At 43.1% G+C, this 21,913-nt stretch overlaps 1 protein-coding gene across 3 annotated transcripts in view; it reads right to left on the bottom strand.

Annotated features, from left to right (window-relative positions):
• STON1 (stonin 1) overlaps window positions 1-13,687 on the bottom strand; it is a 170,002-nt gene extending 156,315 nt beyond the window's left edge. For 2 of the 3 annotated variants that reach the window (XR_005778522.1, XM_040430299.1), the window contains exon 1: window positions 13,216-13,686. The gene's annotated coding sequence lies outside the window, so the exon portion shown is untranslated. Of the gene's footprint in view, window positions 1-13,211 lie in introns of all 3 variants that reach the window. The other variant, XM_040430300.1, reaches the window with a different exon arrangement.
• Between the last annotated feature and the right edge of the window lie 8,226 nt (window positions 13,688-21,913).

Genomic DNA, 21,913 nt, shown 5'->3' on the forward strand with positions numbered 1-21,913 from the left:
ACCTTTGATGTGGTAAATGGTGTCTCTGGGCTCCCCGACGAAGGTTTTACTCTGTACCAGGCAGCCACAGAAGCTACATCGTCCGCATCTGTGGCAGCCCGTCACAGGTCTGTCCAGCCATGTCCGTGGTTTAGCCCCGGAAGTGAAATGGCTATGCACCAGTCTATCCCTCAGATTCTTGCCCCTCCTGAATGTGAGGGAGACTGAGGGATCCAGGATCTCAGCCAGATCTGGATCCATCAGCAGTGTGTCCCAATGGTGCGACAGAATCCTCCTCACCTGTGACGCAGCCGCGTCAAAGGTGCCTACCACCCGGACAGCACTCTGAGACCCACGTTCTCTAGGGTTTGTTGGATGGAGAAGTTCAGTGCGTGTAACTGTCCTAGTTCTCTCATAGGCCAGTCTGAGAGTCTTGTCTGGATATCCCCTCTCCTGGAACCTAGACCTAAGATCACATGCCTGGTGCTTGAAATCTTTGTCCTCAGAACAGTTACGTTTGAGTCTCAGGTACTGTCCGGTGGGTATCCCTTTCTTCAGAGGGACAGGATGGCAACTGTCCCACCTAAGAAGAGAATTAGTGGAGGTTGGTTTCCTGTAGATGGACGTATTTAGGCCGCCTATGTCATCCCTCATGATGACTACATCCAGGAGGGATGTAGGACTACATCCAGTTTTCCAATTGCATTATTTGAGCAGTATATCAGGGAGGCTCTACTGCCCCTCCTGAACGACCACTACTTGTGTGAAACCAATAGAGAATATTTTTTCATGTGTGGAATCTGGCTATTTGGGGGTGAGGAAGTCCTTATTGATTCCTTGGTCCCTACAAATGGTCTGGAATAAGCTTAAGAAGATTTTGAAAGTCTCTCACTCTTTTGCTTTTACCCCTGTGTGGGAGAACAGGAACTTGACGGAATTTTTTAAAATCACTGATTATGCTTACTGGTCACTTAAGGGGGTGGTTAATATGTCTCAACTTTTCGTACATGGACACTTTAAATCCTTTTTTGATTATAATTTCACGGATAATACATTATTAGATGTGTTTATGTACTCACGTTTAAAACACGCCTATGACGCCTCTAGGAATAAAAGGTTGTATTTTTCCACGGGAGAATGTATTTTTTGATTACTGTTATTCCCAGATAGGTGAGAGGGTCAAGATAGCTAGTCTATATAGTAAATTGCGAACAGCACTGGCAACTGTAACTTTATACAAAAGCACAAGTAAATGGGAGCAAGAGTTGCATTGCAATGGTCTAGTATTTACAGGAATGTGAGAAAGGCTACATTTTCTAACGCTCATAGATTAATCCAATTTAAGATCCTTCACCGGTTGTACTATACGCCCAAAATCCAAGCAAAATTTTCCCAGAATAGAGGCCGAGACTACTGCTGCCCGAAATGTGGGTATGTGAATGCGGGTTTCAGGCATTTACTCTGGGAATGTAGTAAAATAAAAAGGTATTGGGAACAAGTTTTTGATGCCCTACAAAAGGAGTCCTCCTCGAGGTACAGACCTGGGATGGTGACAGTGCTGCTGGGAGATTATACGTTAGATATGGAAGTCCCGGCCCGGGTTAGACAGATCTAGATGAGGGGTTTGACGGTGGCAAAAGTTATTTTAGTCAGACATTGGGGTTCTGTTTCTCCACCCTCGATAAAGTGGATCCTGTATCTTCAACAAATTAAAGTGTATGAGGTTATGGAAAGGAAACGTAGAGCGGCACGTAGCTGGTAGTGACGACAGCCAACAGGGGTGGGAAGGGAGGGGTGTTTCTAGTTTTATTACAAGTAGTAAGCATGAATTTGCAGCCCTTTTCACAATCTTTGTATGACTCTACTATCCGTTTATAGGATAGCTGTCTATCTTTGTATAATGGTCTCTTTGTACTGGCTGCTTTTTCTAGTATAATGTGTTTTGTGTTTTACTATGATGAAAATAAAAAACCTTTTTAAAAAAAATAAATAAATCATCAAACCATCTGACAAGGGTGGGAATATTGTCATTTTAGGGCACGATCAATATCAAAATATGTGACATAAAATCCTAAGTGGCAAGCAGACGTATAGACAGTTAACGTCTGATCCCACACCGATTTTCAAGAGAGAACTGTCAGTTATCCTATTAAGAGCCCTGGAGATGAAACTCATTAACAAAAATGAGTTCGCATATCTCCTCCCTGAGCACCCTATTATGGCTGCTTTTAGATCAATTGTGTCGGGTATGGGCAGTTTGACTGCCAATATTAGTACCTATGTCGATACAATTTTAAGGCCCTTTGTTACAACTTTACCCTCACACGTTAGGGACACTATGGATGTTCTGGGTCGTCCCAATGGCATCCAGTGTGACACAGGCACACAATTGGCGAGTTTAGATGTTTAGGCCCTCTACAGCTCGATTCCCCATGATCTTGGCTGTAGAGCGGTGCTCACCTTTTTACAAAAGAGGGGAGAACATCTAAGACAGCACAATGCGTTCCTGATGGAACTATTGGATTTTATTTTGATGCACAATGTGTTTCTTTTTGATGGTCAGATCTTCCACCAGCTCAGGGGAGTTGCAATGTCACGATCAGTGTGGGGGAAAAACTCCACACTAAACACAGGAGGGAAGGGGAACATTAACTGGGCCTGGAAACTAGGGAAGGAACAGGTCACCTCCTAAATAACCTAATCCGGGCCTTAACTACCTATCAATATGAATAGACCTTGAAGGTAGGAATATTTATATGCTGGATACCTAGGCCCTTATATCCCTATAAGGCCCTGGAATGAGGTTAGGACCAGAGACAACCCATTCCTCCCCAGATGGATGAATGGAAAACTCTGTCTCAGGCCCAGATACAAACAACAGGGAATATAACAAACACAAAACAATAAGAAAAGACAAGACTTATCTGAAAGTAGAAAACTGGCAACTCCAGAAGCACCACAGAGTACAACCGACCAGCTAGTTAGAAGGCAGGAAGAAAATCTATAAACCGCACCTCCAAGAGTGAGAAGCGGCTACTTATGGGAAAAGTAAATTACCAACAAGCAACACCTGAAGCAAGGGGTGTGGCATTCACCAAAACACAGACACAAGAAGATCCACAGTGAACTTGTCAATTTAACCCACGTTTTGCCAGTCTCTCCGATCTCCTGGTACCTGCCATGGGAATGTCCGTGACAGCCCCTGCGCCCTGACTTTTGTGAATCTCTACCTGGGCTGGTGGGAGAGAGAAATCGTGTTCAGCAGTGACCTGGAACACTTCACATCGTCAATTTCATTATGGATTAGATACATCGACGATGTGTTGGTCCTATGGATGGGTACTAGGACGCGGTTCTCAGGAGTTTGTCATGACCCTGAATAAGAACTCTTTGGGGTTGTTTTTCATGTCAGAAATCAGCGAGAATCAAATCTCTTTCTTGGATCTATCAATTCCCCAAAGTACTTCCGGTCAACTTTTTACAAAGAATTTCAGGAAGCCCACTGCTACCAACAATCTCCTAAGATGGGAGAGTGGACATCTTGTGGCCCTTAAAAAGGGTATTCCAAAAGGGCAGTACTTAAGGTTTAGGAGAAACTGCTCCTAACTATCAGATTTTAGATCTGCTGGAAAGGAATTGAACCAAAAATTTGTCCATCGCAGATACCCACACAAGGTACTAAGGCAGGCATATCAACACTCCCTAAGTACCAATAGGGACCAGTTACTTTCCCCTAAAGACAGAACAAGGGATGACGAGGTTGTGCAAATCATAGGGACATATGACAGGACACACGAGGAAATACGTCAGGTCCTGACAGACAACTGGGACATTTTACGATCTGACCCGGATACTGGGAGTTTGATCTCTCTGAAACCGGCAATAACTTACTGCCATAGTCAAAATCTACGGGATTGCCTTGTTCATAGCTTTTACCAAAATCCTGTGCATCAATCATGGTTACGCAATACCCTGACTGGTACCTTTCCTTGTGGGTCTTGCAAGTTTTGTCAATACATCAGTAAAGGTAAATCCTTTGCTGGGAGTACGTATAATAAGACTTACTACATTAGATCTTTCATCAACTGTAAATCAGTAGGGGTGATATACCTTCTGAACTGTATCTGTGGTATTAAATATATCCGAAAAACGAAACGCGAATTTAGGCTACGTTCACATCACCGTTCAGCCTTTTCGTTCTCCTTCTCCGTTTAGGAGCAGGAAAACGGAAAGGACGGAAAAGGCACATAACTGACGCCAAACTGAGTCAAACGGAGCCCTTAGGACCCCATAGATTATAATGGGGTCCGTTATGTTTCCGCTCAGAAGATGATTTTTAAGCGGAGACAAAAGTCCTGCATGCATGACTGAACATGTCTCGAATGATACACCCATAGCGAGTCCTGTGGTGGATCTGCATGAGGGTAGGGTGGAATCTGTCAAATTTCAGGGCATCAAGCATATTAGGATGTCACCAAGAGGGGGGGGGGGGATATGGTTCGCATTTTGTTGCAAGAAGAGGCCCAGTGGATTTTTAGGCTAAACACTATGAAGCCCACTGGCCTTAATGATGTGATCTCATACACATCCTTCATTTAGCCCCGTTGGATTATGGAGTTACTGACCTCTTGTACAACATTGACAATCTTTATATTTTCAGTATTTTGGACATTTTTTATGTCAGATATGACATATGATACATTTTTGCTAATGGTCATTCTGTCTACGTGGTTCTTTGTTTATGCTGGATGCCTTACTGTATTTATAACACATGTATACCTACCTTATTGGGAAGGTTTTACTCCCTGATTAGGCCCACTTACCTTGTCAATGACTGCACAGCATGCTGCCATCATTACAATATGGTGTATTTACTCTCTTATGTAAGAATGTAATTTGCATTTATAATTTGCATATCCCCTTGTTTGCTGACCACCCTATTTATACAGTTATAGACAGCTTTGTTTCTCTTGGTGAGCCGCCGTAATATATTCCCCCTTAGGCCTCCTGCACACGACCATAGGTGTCCCGTTGCCGTATTGCGGACCCTGCAGAGTGCTCCATCCCCTACTTCCGTTCCGCAAAAAGATAGAACAAGTCCTATCTTCTTGCGGAACGGCCGGATTGCGGACCCATTAAAGTGAATGGGTCCGCGATCCGCTGCGGCTGCCCCGCGGACGGTGTTTGTGCATTTTTCGGGCCGCAGCACGGACACGGGGCACACACGCTCATGTGCAGGAGGCCTAAGTATGTTCAGCGCTGTAACGCTTCCCCCGGGGAGTATACCTGCGTCTCCTGCCCACCAGCTGACCGGCGACGTCAGAGCCGTGTCTCTTGCCAGATTGGCTGTGTGAGCGGAGGCACGTCCCTCCAGGCGGGGTGTTAGCTCTTGGCACATTGGAGGCCCTCACAGTGCCGAGGCTCACATCAGAGCACGCCGGCTCTCACACTAGAGGAGTGCGGCCTAGGCAGGCGCTTTAGTATTAATCTTTGGTGCTCAATACATGTGCTCCTGAGGAAGTGCGCAGACAGAACGCACAGAAACGCGTCAAGCACTTTGAAGTTGGACGCTCTCGCCTGTTAGTGCTGGTGTTTGGCTGTATATGAGCCATATCAGCGTGTCATCATACAGGCTCGAGTGCATGCACTAATGAATAGGGGTCCTCAGCTATTGGCAAAGTGCACGGCCATAGTCTGAGTGACTCTAATTGTATCTATCTGCAACATTGCTGCCCTGACCGAGGCTGTTTGTGGATACTAGCGTTGCAGGAAGATTGATTGCATCTGACTGACCATCATCAATAGATGCGCAGTACAAGCTTATGCGACATCTATGCGGTCTAGAGTGGGCTCATTACCTCCAGCAATGGATTGTACATTTAGAAGTAGTGTGCAGCACGAAGCTGTGCGACATCTACGCCGTCACACGTTAGCTGGGCCTACAGCACATTATGATTTTGGGTTATACACCTTTTACTATTTTAAATGGAAACAACTAATAAAACTTTTTTGTTTTTGAGTTTTTAACGTCCTTAGACATATTCGTTTGACAATCCCTTTAACCCTTAGATTCAGAGGGTCTTTAAACATGGTGCCCGCTTTCAAACAACAGAGGCCCGCGGCTTATGTCTGCAACTAGCAATAATGCCGATTGCAGGCATTTAAGCTTTTAGATGTCGTTGTCAAGCATGACCACGGCATCTAAATAGCGTGGGGCTATCGGGGAAGCTGGTTGTTTGATCTAATACACTCTAAAGAGACCTAGCGTGTTAGAGATGGCCTACATAGGGTAATAGCAAACTCAGCTTAGAGGCTAAAAAAATCTGACTAGTGAATATGGTAGCCTCTTAGAGGGGCTAAAAAAGTAAGTAAAAAAAGTTAATTTTTTTAAATAATATTAAAAAATATATAAAATTTTAAATCGCCTTCCTTTCCCTAGAATAAAAAACTGAATACATAACCAATAAAAAATATAAACATCATGGGCGTTGACACATTTGAAAGTGTCCATAGTATTAAAATATAAAAAATATATATTTATCCCATACAGCGAATGGCGTAATGGGAAAAACCCCAAAATGGCCGATTCGCCATTTATTTCATCGGTTCACTCACCCAAAAAAATGGAATAAAATGTGTTAAAAAAGTCACACACACTCCACAAAATTATATCAATAAAAACTACAGATCATCCTGCAAAAAATGAGCCTCCACACATCTCAGTAGATATAACCATAATAAAGATGTGGGGGTCAGACATATTCGTTTGATGTATTTATAATTCGGACGGATACCTCAGCAATCCTCTTTATTTTTGATAGTTAAAGGGATTGTCCCACAAAAGATTCTACAGTTTTAAAACCAGCACCTCGATATGAATACTTTTGTAATTGCATGTAATTAAAAATGTATATTAGCTACTGAGTTATTCACTGAAATCTATCTGTATAGCGCCACCTGCTGTTTGCTCCTTTTTTAAATTCTCTGTCCAGCTCACTGGAATGGACGCACACGCTCAGTTCCATCCTTCAACTTTCACCAGCTGCAGCAGAAAGGACACATTGCTTGAGAAAGTGCACACCCCCTGAGCTGCCAGCTTGAGATAAATCTAGCAGATCAATGAATGGTAAGATCTCTGGATCCATGTGAGGTACAGAGCTGGTCCTAGCTTTGTTAGAAATAGATTATCATGTGCTATAAGATGTGTGATTTAAATTTTTTACATTACTCGTGAGGTAACACTTAACTTTTAGGATAAGCAGCAAGTGAATGAATGATTGTGGGCGTAGGGAGGAATTCTCAAAAATAGCAATATATCATCTCTCCAACTATTAATCATAATTTTCTATGATTTATCAAATTCTTAAAGGGAACCTGTCATGTGGATATTTGATTATAATAATCTAACTAATTATATACAATCATTAACTACTAAAAAGTACCTTAGATGTATTCACTTACTGGTGTGACAGATGGTTACCTCATAATATACACACAAAGATGCTGCATGCTAATGAGCTGATTTGAGTCCAGCGTGATGTCATTGAGTCCAGCGTTTTTTTAATTCAGAGCTATAGCCACTCCCCTGCCCACCTGCTGCTGATTCATATGGATAAAAAAAACTGTCATTCAGCAGCAGGTGGGTGGGGAGAGTCAGGAGCTCATGAATATTCAGGACTCATCATTATCAGCTGGAGCTTTTCAATACAAGATGTTTGCAGATTGACTGGGTCAATTAAAGAAAGTGACCCAGCATTTTGCTAGGAGAATCAGTCACTTATTTATGTTGCCCTTAGTTAGGACACCATAAAACTGGTGACAGGTTCCCTTTAAAGTGCACTTGTCATGATGCAAGTGCATTTGAAACAGGGACATCTACAAGATGCTCAGCGGTGTAGCTAAGGGGGCATGGTGCCAATCAGGGTACCAACAAGCCAGTTTGTCTGGGTCAGGGTATATGGATATACAGTAGTGCAAGAGCAGCAGACTGAATCTTGCCCCAGAGAATGAAAGCCTACCTACTCCTTTGAAGGAGGCCTATAAAGGGTTAACATACATGTAGTGGGCATTCAATAGACAATCCCGTCTCCAAAAAAAATGAAATGCCCCACTATCTGGAACCCCTGGAGATCAGCTGGTGTTGCCAAGAGGAGCATCATTCTGCCATACATTCCCCTACTGTACTAATACTTGGCAGCCTTCAGCTGGATGGTCGACCATATAATAGACAGAATCGCTGCTGTCTGTGGTCCTCTCCACTAGATCACATAGAAAGTGGAGCCCCCTAGTCTACAATAATGGGACATATGGGCAAAGGTTGTCACAAAGTGGTGACCCTTACACCATACCCCTTCCCATTAAGCCACACCTCCTTTTCCACTAACCCACACCTCCTTGGCAAGATAGCCATAGAGAATGTCTCCAAAACTAGATGCACCAAATTGAGCCAAATTATGGCACAGCTTACATGACACTTACATTAACCGCAGTGCGTATCATGATGGGGGCTAAATGTATCCTTTACGGGGGCTTAGGTGAGGGTCGATGTAGTGCCCAGCAACCTACGTGGCACTGTTCACCCCATCATGTTGGAGAGGGAATTATCCTATCCGTTATCCAGGAATCTAGCACACCTATTGTAGGTAGGGAAAATGGAAGGTGCGAATTTTTCCAACTGCTTCAGAACATCAACAAAAGGGGTTAGGAAGGACAGGATGCATAGCCACACCTTCAGAGCCCCAACACCCAATACTATGTATTTTTCCTCTAGACTCTGCGACTCTACTTTTATGGACACTCTTGATTGCATTTTACTCATTCTGGGCTAAAAATCTATATATTTTTTTCTATTGGTTCTTATTAAAAAATGTTCAGCAGTTTTTGAGCTACAAAAATCTATCTTTCAGCTGACAGCTCATGTGAAATCTAATCTCCTGCCCTCTTAGGCTGGGTTCACACGGGCGTCACGTTTGTGGCTCAGGATGCGTCCCGGGTGCATTGCGCAAACCCGCGCGAGTAGGTACCCAATTGCAGTCAGTTTTGACTGCGATTGCGTTCCGTTGTTCAGTTTTTATCGCGCGGGTGCAATGCGTTTTGCACGCGCGTGATAAAAAACTGAATGTGGTACCCAGACCCGAACTTCTTCACTGAAGTTCAGGTTTGGGTTCAAGGTTGTGTAGATGTAATTATTTTCCCTTATAACATGGTTATAAGGGAAAATGATAGCATTCTTTAATACAGAATGCTTAGTAGAAGGTCAATTGAGGGTTAAAAAAATAAATAAACTCACCTCCTCCTATTGATCGCGTAGCTGCCGGTCTCCTGTTCTTTCTTCAGGACCTGTCACGGTGATGGACCATGTGATTGGACCATGTGATCTGACCTCACCACAGGTCCTTTAGCCGGCAGCTCTTATGATTAAAGAAGTAAGAAGAGATCGGCAACTACGCGATCAAGAGGAGGAGGTTAGTTAATTATTTTTTAACCCTCAATTGACCTTCTACTAAGCATTCTGTATTCAGAATGCTATTATTTTCCCTTAAAACCATGTTATAAGGGGAAATAATACAGTGAATAGACTTTCATCTTAGCAACCATGCGTGAAAATCGCACCGCATCCGCACTTGCTTGCGATTTTCACGCAGCCCCATTCACTTCTATGGGGCCTGCGTTGCATGAAAAACGCACAATATAGAGCATGCTGCGATTTTCACCCAACGCTCAAGTGAAAATCACCGCTCATGTGCACAGCCCCATAGAAGGGAATGGGTCCGGATTCAGTGCGGGTGCAATGCGTTCACCTCAACGCATTGCACCCGCGCGGAAATCTCGCCCCCGTGTGAACCCATCCTTAAATACTCAATATAGCTAAATGCTTACCAAACTGAGAAGAATATGGCTTAAATAAGTGTTTATGAGGTCAAGAGATCATAGACAAGGCTTCACATGAGCAATCAGCTGAAGGGAATGAGAAGTGATACTCTGCAGACAGATTTTTAACCCTTGTATTTCAAAAACGGCTGAACAATTTTAATAAAGACCAATTGAAAAAAATTATTTTTTTAGCCCCAAATGAGCAATATGCAATCATAAAAAAATGTCCCAAAGTTGTCCATAGCTTTTAAGATCCTGCAATAAAGTGGTGTCAATACTTTCAAAATAAGCAGGTCTTCCAAGTCAACACATAACAAGTATTTGTAACTATCTTGCATTTTTATGCTTTACCTACATGAAAAACGATCCATGTACAGATATAGAAATACGGTATTTCCGGACACAGCTGAGGAGCCCTTGGTTTTAAGTCGTTACTTGGTCCCCACTCCTAGTAAATTTGGATTTTGTACCCAGGAATAGAGATGACTTATTATATATTTTTTACAACCATTTATCAGTAGATTAGTATATTTTAATCTACCTCCCACCATTTTCTTCTACATTACTGTGTAATCTACCGCTCACTGGTTACTGCCACTGGGCAGCTAACTGCTGACTCTACCACCCACCAGTCGCAGTACATCCCTTCCTAGTGTACAGCAGGTCATTCCACGACCCTACTGGACTGGTTTAGATAATCAACCTCAAATCTGTCCTGTATGTATGCGTCTATGTGTATATATATATACAGATCGATCAACCAAACAGTAAAACCACCTCCGCAATACTGTGTAGGTTCCCCTTGCCCATTGTGCCACCATGTGATGGAAAAATGAATCCAGCTGGCAAAGGAGACAATATGGACAATCACAATACATTAGTAAGTGCCTTGCATTAACTTTCTGAAGTGAGACGACCCCTCTTAGATGTCCATGTATTACCTAGACGGGGCCAGGCAGGCATGGTGGGGGTTTCACTGCTTGGCCCTGTCAATCAAAATGCAGAGGATGCAGCAGTTGCAGAGAGAGCTGAGTCTTTAGGTGCAAAGGTAACGCCCCCGTTGCTCCTAGAGGCTCATTTGCATATATTAAAACTTCATTTTTCTCAGCAGTGCGGGCACATATGAACATGGGACCTACAGCTGCCAAGTATACATGTAACAGGTCAGCCAGTGTCATAGGTACAAAACTGCTGACAGATGCCCTTTAAACAAGCCCCGTGCCACATGCAAATGTGTTGCAAAAAGAGACCAGAAAAATCCTATAGTTAAAAGGGGTTATCCCATGAAAAGTATTACTAAACAATAGGACATTTCAAATGAAGTATTATTACAATATACATGCTATAAACATGTTGGGGCAGATTTATCACACTGGTGTAAAGTAGAACTGGCTTAGTTGCCCATAGCAACCAATCAGATTCCACCTTTCATTTTCCAAAGGAGCTGTGAAAAATGAAAGGAGGAATCTGATTGGTTGCTATGGGCAACTAAGCCAGTTCTACTTTACACCAGTGTGATAAATGACCTCCATTGTTTTGTGTGCTATGTACATTTTCCTGTCTGGTGGCGCCCCCTACTGATCCACCCTTTACTGCAGTAATTCAGCAGCATCCTTCTCTCCCTCCCCTTAGTGCTGGTGTAGTGTTCTCTTCTATTCATTCTTCCTTACTCCGGGGCTATACTGTATGTGAGGGACTCATTTCTATGCAAAGGAGAACAGGGTTAACAAGAGCTAATTGCAATACATCGGGGAGATGCAGGTGCTTGAGCTGCTGCTCCCCCACAGAAAGGGAAGAAAGACCTCCAAATATATGAGCAAAAAAAAAAGTTTTAAATTCATGGGAGGACCCATTTAATGGAGCAATTTTAACTAAAAACTCAGATTGCTTGAATGCAATGCATCTTCCTCAGACCTTCGTAGACAAATCGTCCCTGTAAGGGCTCATGCACACAAACGTATTTTCTTTCCGTGTCCATTCCGTTTTCTTGCGGACCATATGCGGAACCATTCATTACAATGGATCCTCAAAAAAAAAAACGAACGTTACTCCATGTGCATTCCGTTTCCGTATTTCCGTTCTCCCCAAAAAATAGAACATGTCCTATTATTGTCTGCATTCCGGACAAGGATTGGACTGTTCTGTTAGGGGCCAGCTGTTCCGTTCTGCAAAATACAGAATGCACACAGACGTCATCCGTATTTTTGGCGAATCTGTGTTTTGCGGGCCGCAAAATACATACGGTCGTGTGGATGAGCCCTAAGGCTGGTTTTGCATAGGTACAGCAGAACTGTATTTGACATTTAACTCTTTAGGCTAAACTGAGCATCATCTCACGCAACCGAGCATATCAGGCATGAGATAATCTAGGAGTTTTACTCCTGTCCCATGTAAGGTTACTTTCACACTTGCGGCAGAGTGATCCGGCAAGCAGTTCTGTCGCCGGAACTGCCTGCCGGATCCGGCAAAACGTATGCCAACAGATAGCATTAGTAAGACTAATGATCAGTCATAAAAATGCATTGAAATGCCGGCAAAATGGATCTGGCATTTATTTTTTTCACCTTTTTTTTCGGTCTGCACATTCGCAGACTGGAAGGACAGGTCCGGCATTCCGGTATTTTGGCACTAATACATTCCTATGGAAAAAAATGCCGGATCCGGCATTCAGGCAAGTCTTCCGTTTTCTTCGCCGGAGATAAAACCGTAGCATGCTGCGGTTTTCTCTTTTGCCTGATCAGTCAAAATGACTGAACTGAAGACATCCTGATGCATCCTGAACGCATTACTCTCCATTCAGAATGCATGGGGATATGCCTGATCAGTTCTTTTCCGGCATTGAGCCCTTTCGACGGAACTCAGTGCCGGAAAAGAAAAACGCTAGTGTGAAAGTAGCCTAAAATGACAAACACATTGTGACATCACAGTGGATTTTGTCAAAAGACCATGTCAGCTCTGCTACATTTGATTTTCAGCACTTCGGGGGTCATACACAATGCCATTGCAGCAAATGTCAAAGTGAAGATTTGCTACGTCTGTAACTCTTTAGTACCACATTACAGTACGTTTACCTGCAGTCCTATGTCAACGTTAGTATAGTATAGCAACAAACTGAGCTCTGGTACAGCTGTAGTCCACTATTACAGATAGTGTAGCAGTGCTGAGTTTGTCACTTAAGTGTTTGGGGCTGCAACGATTCTGCGCTGTGAATAACATAATTCTGTTAATTTACCTGCAGTCCTATGTAAAACCACAGATGACACATCATGATATCACAAAGAGTTGCGACAAATCCATCTGTAAGGTCAGGAGTATGTAAGGTATCAGAGAGAATATTGGGTGAGTTACATGGGGTGGACTCACTTTTTCTTGGCCGGCGGACCTGGATGAGCAGGAGACGGGCCGGACGGTAGGATCCAGATGAGTTAGTTCATTAGTTTTCTGCGCTGAGCCCCCCGGACCGGGTGATGCTGCTCCTGTGATGTGGAGGGGGAAGCTGCATCTGACAGAGGAAGTTCTGCTCAACAACAACAAGAGAAAGGAAAAAAAAACTTTGCAGCCTGGAGAAGTCGGTGCAGGAAGCGGAGACTTTCCAGGAGCCCTGTGATGTCAGCCCCTGTCTGCACCAGGCCCAGGCTCATTTTCCCTCTAATCTATGCGCTCTGGAAAGGAAAGGGTTAAAGTGACTTTCTAATAAGGGCTCCTCCCTGAAGAGATGCCTTCACAGTCTGCTGGGTTTTTTAATTTTTAACACTGTCATCTCCAGATGGCACAGTTTACAAAGACCAGAATCCAGCCCTATAGTGTTTCCAATAACCGGGCCCCCTGCCAGCTCTAACAGGAGGGTGAGGACATAACCCACAGCACTGGAATTCCACTATGTTAGCTGGTAGGTCTAATATACTAGATAGATAGATAGATAGATAGATAGATAGATAGATAGATAGATAGATAGATAGATAGATAGATAGATAGATAGATAGATAGATAGATAGATAGATAGATATGAGATAGATAGATAATAGATAGATAGATAGATAGATAGATATGAGATAGATAGATAGATAGATAGATAGATATGAGATAGATAGATAATAGATAGATAGATAGATATGAGAGAGATAGATAGATAGATAGATAGATATGAGATAGATAGATAGATAGATAGATAGATAGATAGATAGATAGATAGATATGAGATAGATAGATAGATACCAGATAGATAATAAATAGATACGATAGATAGATAGATAGATAGATAGATAGATAGACTGATAGATATGAGATAGATAATAGATAGATAGATAGATAGATACCAGATAGATAATAGATAGATAATAGATAGATAGATAGGAGATAGATAGATAGATAGATAATAGATAGATAGATAGATAGATATGAGATAGATAGATAGATAGATAGATACCAGATAGATAATAAATAGATACGATAGATAGATAGATAGATAGATAGATAATAGATAGATATGAGATAGATAGATAATAGATAGATATGAGATAGATAGATAATAGATAGATATGAGATAGATAGATATGAGATAGATAGATAGATAGATAGATAGATTTGACTCCATTGTCCCAATCCTCCTGTATGGCAGTGAAGTCTGGGGCCTCACACGTACCCTGACTGGTCAAGATGGGACTCCAGCCCAACAGAAATATTCCACCTGGAATTCTGTAAGCATCTCCTCCAGGTCCATCGGAGCACCTCTAACAGTGCCTGTCGAGGGGAGCTGGGCAGATTCCCTCTACACTTTACAATCCAGAAGAGGGCGCTATCATTCTAGGGGCTATCATTCATGGCAGTAGTGAAGGCTTCCATCACCATAAAGCCTTGCTACACCAAGGGATCCCAGGCAAGGCAAAGCCCCAAAATCAACTTACTGAAACACAGCCCGACCAGATAATCACCCCACACCACCTCACAAAAGCCGGGGTCAGGAGCAGAGCAAACAAGAGACAAGAGGAATACGTCAGTGAATGGAGGAAGGAGGTGAGAGCATCCCAGAAGCTGACGGTGTACCAGAGCCTGCAGAGAGACTTCAAACTAGCCCCATATCTGGAGAAACGAGGGAATCCCAGAGACCGGAAAATCCTGGCCTTCTACAGACTGAGCGCCCACAACCTGGCCGTCGAATCCGGACGGCATCGACAGAGCTACATGCCTAGAGATAGCAGACTGTGCCAGCAGTGCCACCTGGAGGCGGTGCAGGATGAGGCCCACTTCCTTATATACTGTCCCAAATACTCAGCAGTGAGGGACATCCACTTTAGGAGACTGTCTGATCTCTGCCCAGACTTCAGCTCCATGGAGGAGGAAGAGAAGCTGCCCATCCTGCTGGGAGAGGAAGAGAACACTGTGGACATAGCAGCATAATATATCAGTGCCTGCCACAGACTGAGAGGAGTCTGATATGCCATGGACTCAGATACCCTGACCCGGGGTGTGTCCGCACCCCTTCCCCCCCCTGTCACGATATGCCACGGACTCCTATACACCGACCCCGGGTGTGTCCCCATTTCTCAACCCCCTATTTCTCGAATGCTTTGGCAATACTTATGTATCATTTTAGACCTGCCAATAAAGATTGATTGATTGATAGATAGATAGATAGATAGGAGATTGATCAAGAGATGGAGAGATACATAAGAAATAGATAGATAGATAGATAGATAGATAGATAGATAGATAGATAGATCTGCACAATGTCCTAGACTTGAATCTGACAAAGGACAACATCCGCGTGAAGTTTGTATGTTCTCCCCGTGTTTCCGTGGGTTTCCTCCGTCTTCCTCCCAGACTCCAAAGACATACTGATGGGAAACTTAGATTGTGAGCTTCATTGGGGACAGTTGGATGCTAATGTCTGTAAAGCGCTGCGGAATATGTCAGTGTTATATAAATGTGTATAATAAATAGATAAATATTGGATGGATAGATAGAATAATGATAGACATGTAAATAGCTAGACAGATATGAGATAGATATCAAAGCCACAAAAAAAAACTCAATCTAAACTAATAACACACAAACAGCCTTTTGCAAGTATTTCTTGGAGTGGTATTTCTTAGTCACATATTTGTGTGGGGGGGGGGGGGGGGGTGGGGGGGTCAGATGTTTATCTTTCCTAAAGAAAAGCCTTTGGGAAAACACCTGATATAGCCCCATTCACACATACATGTTTATTTTTGCACCCACATCGCGATGCAGAACCATGGAAGCAAAATAGAAAACATCCTATTGGCAAAAGGTATTTCCATAAAGCTGGGGCTACAAAGCAACATGCGTCACCCGCCATGAAGATCACGATGCCACATTTCGACCGCATCTAATGATTATCCATGGAGCTGTGATGTGACACGCTGTAACTGATGCTTTTACAGCCAATTCACAGCTCTTATAGTTGATAGATTTATCTATTTCAGTTTCCAAGCTTTAGGTGGCCCCCAACGCTATGTTGGATACCCTCAACACCGTCAAGGTGTCACCACATGTTGCTGCTCTCCGGAGGAGATGGTAAAGTATGGTACACCCCAATGGGACATAAATTCAGAGAGTCAAGGTCTGCAGTAAATCATTGTGCTTCTTTACTGGAGGAATTCAAGTGCAAAACAATATAGGCAGTGCACTGAGCTGGCTTCCCCAGTGTCCTTCCTGGCAGAAGAAGGGTTTGATGATGAGGAAAGGCCTGAGCTAGCTGTCCATCTCTCTCTCAGAAGGCAGGCACCCTGACTAAAGGTTTGTGTCCCAGGGTCTATGGCTCAGTCAGTCGGCTGGCTTCCCTGGTCAAGGGGCTCGTAACCCAAGGTCTATGGTAGAGTATCCCCATCTCAGCATCTTCTTCTGGTGACTCATGCAGTCTGGCAGAGTCCCTCCTACTAGAAACATAGAAACATAGAATGTGTCGGCAGATAAGAACCATTTGGCCCATCTAGTCTGCCCAATATACTGAATACTATCAATAGCCCCTGGCCCTATCTTATATGAAGGATGGCCTTATGCCTATCCCATGCATGCTTAAACTCCTCCACTGTATTTGCAGCTACCACTTCTGCAGGAAGGCTATTCCATGCATCCACTACTCTCTCAGTAAAGTAATACTTCCTGATATTACTTTTAAACCTTTGCCCCTCTAATTTAAAACTATGTCCTCTTGTAGCAGTTTATTTTTCTTTTTAATATTCTTTCCTCTTTTACCTGGTTGATTCCCTTTATGTATTTAAAAGTTTCTATCATATCCCCTCTGTCTCTTCTTTCTTCCAAGCTATACATGTTAAGGTCCTTTAACCTTTCCTGGTAAGTTTTATCCTGCAATCCATGTACCAGCTTAGTAGCTCTTCTCTGAACTCTCTCCAAAGTATCAATATCTAAACACTGGTCCCTATAAGCCGACCACTAGGGGCTGTGACTGCTCTACTTTTATACAGTTTCTAACTGATCTTCTAGTGAGAAAGGTGAAACCGGAGAAGCACAGCCTAACAGAAACAGGTTTGCAATTCATGGCTACCATAGACTTGCATTATGCTTCAATGCAAGTCAATGAGAATTAGTAAGCAGTTTTCAGAAGTTTACAACCATCTGGCAGAGCTAAGGCTACTTTCACACTAGCGTTCGGGTGTCCGCTCGTGCGCACCGTTTGAAGGGGCTCACGAGCGGCCCCGAACGCATCCGTCTGACCCTAATGCATTCTCAGTGGAGGCGGATCCACTGAGAATGCATCCGCCTGCCAGCGCTCAGCCTCCGCTCCGCTCAGTGAGCGGACACCTGAACGCTGCTTGCAGCGTTCGGGTGTCCGCCTGGCCGTGCGGAGGCGAGCGGATCCATCCAGAGTTATAATGGAAGTCAATGGGGACGGATCCGCTTGAAGATGACACCATATGGCTCAATCTTCAAGCGGATCCGTTCCCCATTGACTTTCAATGTAAAGTCTGAACGGATCCGCTAAGGCTACTTTCTGACTTAGAAATTTTTCTAAGTTATAATGCAGACGGATCCGTTCTGAACGGATGCGAACGTCTGCATTATCGGAGCGGATCCGTCTGATAAAACATCAGACGGATCCGCTCCGAACGCTAGTGTGAAAGTAGCCTAAACCAGATGGTCAAAAGTTCACTGTTTCTGGTTTTTCCCTCCAAAACTCAGCTCTTAAAGACATCTGTCAGCAGATTTGTACCTATGACACTGTCTGACCTGTTACATGTGCTCTTGGCAGCTGAAGGCATCGGTGTTGGTCCCATGTTGACATGTGTCCTGCTTTCTCTGCAACTGCCGTGCCCTTTTCACTTTGATTTACCGAGCCAGGCAGTGTTAATGTGATCATGTCTGGCCCTGACTTCTCCTAAAGTCAATCATAGTGCAGAGGGCCTAGCAGTTTCAGAGAGAGCAGAGCCTTTCGGTGTAATGACAACGCCTCAGTTGCTCCTAGAGTCTCATTTGCATATATTAAAACTTCATATTTCTCAGCAATGCAGGCACATATGAACATGAGACCAACATAGATGCCTTCAGTTGCCAAGTGCACATGTAAGGCTGCGTTCACACGGGCGAGATTTCCGCGCGGGTGCAATGCGGTAGGTGAACGCATTGCACCCGCACTGAATACCGACCCATTCATTTCTATGGGGCTGTTCAGATGAGCGATGATTTTCACGCATCACTTGTGCGTTGCGTGAAAATCGCAGCTTGCTCTATATTGTGTGTTTTTCACGCAACGCAGGCCCCATAGAAGTGAATGGGGTTGCGTGAAAATCGCAAGCATCCGTAAGCAAGTGCGGATGCGGTGCGATTTTCACGCATGGTTGCTAGGTGACAGTCTATTCACTGTATTATTTTCCCTTATAACATGGTTATAAGGGAAAATAATAGCATTCTGAATACAGAATGCTTAGTAAAATAGCGCTGGAAGGGTTAAAAAAAATAAACAAATTAACTCACCTTCTCCTCTTGATCGCGTAGTTCCCAGTCTCTTCTGATGAGCTGTCGGCTAAAGGACCTTTGGTGACATCAGATCACATGCTCCAATCACATGGTCCATCACCGTGGTGATGGACCATGTGATTGGAGCATGTGATCTGACGTCACCACAGGTCCTAACCTGTAGTTCATCATTAAAGAAGTAAAGAAGAGACCGGGAACTACGCGGAGGAGGTGAGTTAATTTTTTTATTTTTTTTTAAACCCTCTATTGATCACCTACTATGCATTCTGTATTCAGAGTGCTATTATTTCCCCTTATAACCATGTTATAAGGGAAAATAATACAATCTACACTACATCTGTGAAGAAGTTCGGGTCTGGGTACCACAGTCGGTTTTTTATCACGCGCGTGCAAAAAACATTGCACCCCCGCGATAAAAACTGAACATCGGAACGCAATCGCAGTCAAAACTGACTGCAATTGTGTACCTACTCGCGCGGGTTTGCCGCAACACACCGGGACGCATCCGGACCTAATCCGGAAACGCTCGTGTGAACCCAGCCTAACAGGTCAGCCAGTGTCATAGGTACAAAACTGCTGACAGATGCCCTTTAATAGTCCCTTATGACAGCAGTAGAAGGTTACTAGCTTTGCAGTGTAGAGACTGGAAAGTCCCAAAGTCTCCCAAAGTATTACACCAGTGGCTGACGAATGTCGGGAAGGAAGCATTCCCTTATTCATCGGGTAATCGGCAGCACTGTTATACCCGTAGGTCATCACTGACGAGCGTTCCTATGAATGCTTATTAGCGATGATCTGCACTATTATCTGCTGGTGTAATACAGCCCTGAGTATGAACTGGCTCTGATTTAACCCTTTCCACAATTCAGCGCAAATATATAGCAATAACAGTGCAAATAAACAGGACATGTCATCTAAAAAGCAATTCAAGAATATAAAACAGTATAAGCTCAAGCAACAGCATAAATCACAGTGCAAGTTAACCCTTCAAAATGCACTAAAGTAGTGAGTTGATGACTTTGCAGCAATAGAGGAAATGTTTACAAACATCCAATGTTACTCCCCAAAGTAACATTGTTCTAGTTATTTATGTATTTTATTTATTTATTTATGCATTGTTCTATCTATCTATCTATCTATCTATATCTATCTATCTATATCTATCTATCTATCTATCTATATCTATCTATCTGTCTATATCTATATACAGTCATGTGAAAAAATTAGGACACCCTTTGAAAGCATGTGGTTTTTTGTAACATTTTTAATAAATGGTTATTTCATCTCCGTTTCAACAATACAGAGAGATTAAAGTAATCCAACTAAACAAAGAAAACTGAAGAAAAGTCTTTTCAAGATCTTCTGTAAATGTCATTCTACAAAAATGCCTATTCTAACTGAGGAAAAAGATAGGACACCCTCACATGTATTCCCTCTTAAATTGGCTCAGATCTCACACCAGGTGCACATAATTAGTAGATCGTTACTCTGCATGTTGAATGAGGCTTGCCCTATTTAAACCTCAGACATTTAGTTTGGTGTGCTCCTGACTGTTGAAGTGAGAGTGAGCACCATGGTGAGAGCAAAAGAGCTGTCAGAGGACTTCAGAAAAAAGATTGTAGCAGCCTATGAGTCTGGGAAGGGATTTAAAAAGATCTCAAAAGATTTTGAAATCAGCCATTCCACTGTCCGGAAGATAGTCTACAAGTGGAGGGCTTTCAAAACAACTGCCAACATGCCCAGGACTGGTCGCCCCAGCAAGTTCACCCCAAGAGCAGACCGCAAGATGCTAAAAGAGGTCTCCAAAAACCCTAAAGTGTCATCTCGAGAACTACAGCAGGCTCTGGCTACTGTTGATGTAGAAGTACATGCCTCTACAATCAGAAAGAGACTGTACAAGTTTAACTTGCATGGGAGGTGTGCAAGGAGGAAACCTTTGCTTTCCAAGAGAAACATCGAGGCCAGACTGACATTTGCCAGAGATAAAGTTGACAAAGACCAGGACTTCTGGAATAATGTTCTTTGGACAGATGAGTCCAAAATTGAATTATTTGGACACAACAGCAGAGGACATGTTTGGCGTAAACCAAACACAGCATTCCAAGAAAAGAACCTCATACCAACTGTGAAGCATGGAGGTGGAAGTGTCATGGTTTGGGGCTGCTTTGCTGCAGCAGGACCTGGTCAGCTCACCATCATAGAATCCACGATGAATTCTACTGTGTATCAGAAGGTGCTTGAAGAACATGTGAGACCATCAGTTAGAAAATTAAAGCTGAAGCGGAACTGGACCATGCAACATGACAATGACCCAAAACATACTAGTAAATCAACCAAAGATTGGCTGAAAAAGAAGAAATGGAGAGTCCTGGAATGGCCAAGTCAAAGTCCAGATTTGAATCCCATTGAGATGCTGTGGGGTGACTTGAAAAGGGCTGTACGTGCAAGAAACCCCTCAAACATCTCACAGCTGAAAAAGTTCTGCATTGAGGAGTGGGGTAAAATTTCCTCAGACCGATGTCGAAGACTGGTAGATGGCTACAAGAACCGTCTCACTGCAGTTATTTCAGCCAAAGGAGGTAACACTCGCTATTAGGGGCAAGGGTGTCCTATCTTTTTCCTCAGTTAGAATAGGCATTTTTGTAGAATGACATTTACAGAAGATCTTGAAAAGACTTTTCTTCAGTTTTCTTTGTTTAGTTGGATTACTTTAATCTCTCTGTATTGTTGAAACGGAGATGAAATAACCATTTATTAAAAATGTTACAAAAAAACACATGCTTTCAAAGGGTGTCCTAATTTTTTCACATGACTGTATCTATCTGTCTATATATCTATCCATCGGTCTGTCTATATTCTATTATCTACATCTATCTATCATCTATCTATTTCTATTATCCCTATTTAACATCAATCTATCTAGCTAGAAGCAGGGGGTGGATGAAAGAGTTTGTTGTAGAAACGCATAGTTTTGCATAGGAGCTGTAGACTCAAACGTTTAGGAGATTATTTATAGACTATCTGCATGGCTGTGTCATTTTACATTAGCTGCTGTTCACACAGTCGTCTCCTGGACCCAGGTTCAGTTGGATAGAATAAAGCA

The sequence above is a fragment of the Bufo bufo genome, chromosome 4, assembly GCF_905171765.1.
Source record: "Bufo bufo chromosome 4, aBufBuf1.1, whole genome shotgun sequence".
Taxonomy (NCBI): Eukaryota; Metazoa; Chordata; class Amphibia; order Anura; family Bufonidae; genus Bufo; species Bufo bufo.